Genomic DNA, 2,125 nt, shown 5'->3' with positions numbered 1-2,125 from the left:
TTTGATTTTTGAATTTTTTTATGATGAGAGAGAAAAACAACAAAAAGACTCAATGCATGAAAATTTTGAATCAAAACAATGAATGCATGCATGAATGACATGAATGTCAAGATGAACACCAAGAACACTATGAAGATCATGATGAACATCAAGAACATAATTTTGAAAAATTTTTAATGCAAAGAAAACATGCAAGACATCAAACTTAGAATTCTTTAATGCTTAGACACTAAGAATTCAAGAATGCATATGATAAACATGAAAAGACACAAAACAAAAAATCATCAAGATCAAACAAGAAGACTTACCAAGAACAACTTGAAGATCATGAAGAACACTATGAATGCATGAAATTTTCGAAAAATGCAAGATGCATATGCAAATGACACCAAACTTATGATATGACTCAAGACTCAAACAAGAAACAGAAAATTATTTTTTGATTTTTTATGATTTTCTAATTTTTCTTTTTGGATTTTTTCGAAAATTATATGAAAAAGGAAAAATAAGGATTCCAAAATTTTTAATATGAATTCCAGGAATCTTGCCATGTTAGTCTAAAGCTTCAGTCCAGGAATTAGACATGGCTCACTAGCCAGCCAAGCCTTCAAAGAAAGCTGCAGTCCAAAACACTAGACATGGCCAATGGCCAGCCAAGCTTCAGCAGGTGATCATGGATCAGCAGCAGGTGGATGAGCAACAACTAAGTTGCTCTTGATAACAAATTGCAAGTCTCAGTCCAAATGAATTTAGACATGGCTTTACAGCCAGCCAGGTTTCACATGCTTCATGAAACACTAGAATTCATTCTTAAAAATTTTGAATAAATTTTTGAAAACATTTTTATTTATTTATTTATTTTTTTTTCGAAAACAGATGAGAGATTTTTGAAAATATTTTTGAAAGATTTTTTTTTTGAAAACAAAACGAAAAGAAAATTACCTAATCTGAGCAACAAGATGAGCCGTCAGTTGTCCAAACTCGAACAATCCCCGGCAACGGCGCCAAAAACTTGAAATCACAGAAAAACACACAAACTCATAGTAAAGTCCAGAAATGTGAATTTAATATAAAAACTAATGAAAACATCCCTAAAAGTAACTAGATCCTACTAAAAACATACTAAAAACAATGCCAAAAAGCGTATAAATTATTCGCTCATCAAGGAACCAATGATGTCCTTGAGCTCTTCTATGTCTCTTCCTTGCCTTTGTTGCTCCTCCCTCATTGTTTTTTGATCTTCTCTTATTTCATGGAGCATGATGGAGTGCTCTTGATGTTCCACCCTTAATTGTCCCATGTTGGCACTTAATTCTCCTAGGGAGGTGTTGATTTACTCCCAATAGTTTTGTGGAGGAAAATGCATTTGAGGCATCTCCAGGATCTCATGGTGATGAGCTTCCTGCGCCTCTTGAGCTCCATGAATGGGCTCTCTTGCTTGCTCCATCTTTTTCTTAGTGATGGGCTTCTCTTCCTTAATAGGAATGTCTCCTTCTATGAAAGCTCCAGCTGAGTAACATAGATGGCAGATAAGATGAGAAAAAGCTAGCCTTGCCATGGGGGATGACTTTTCGGCTATTTTGTAGAGTTCATTAGAGATGACTTCATGAACTTCTATTTCCTCTCCAATCATGATGCTATGAATCATGATGGCCCGATCCACAGTAACTTCAGATCGGTTGCTAGTGGGAATGATTGAGCATTGAATGAACTCCAACCATCCTCTAGCCACAGGCTTGAGGTCCAATCTTCTTAGTTGAACCGGCTTGCCTTTGAAGTCAATCTTCCATTGAGCTTCTTCCACACATATGTCCATAAGGACTTGGTCCAACCTTTGATTAAAGTTGACCCTTCTAGTATAGGGGCGTTCATCTCCTTGCATCATGGGAAAGTTAAATGCCAACCTCACATTTTCCGGACTAAAATCCAAGTATTTTCCCCCGAACCATTGTAACATAGTTCTTTGGATCCGGGTTCTTACTGTGATCATGGTTCTTGGTGATCCATGCATTGGCATAGAACTCTTGAACCATTAGGATGCCGACTTGTTGGATGGGATTTGTTAGAACTTCCCAACCTCTTCTTTGAATTTCATGTCGGATCTCCGGATACTCATTTCTTTTGA

Source organism: Arachis ipaensis, chromosome B08, assembly GCF_000816755.2.
Source record: "Arachis ipaensis cultivar K30076 chromosome B08, Araip1.1, whole genome shotgun sequence".
NCBI lineage: Eukaryota > Viridiplantae > Streptophyta > Magnoliopsida > Fabales > Fabaceae > Arachis > Arachis ipaensis.
Note: the sequence above shows the minus strand (reverse complement) of the source record.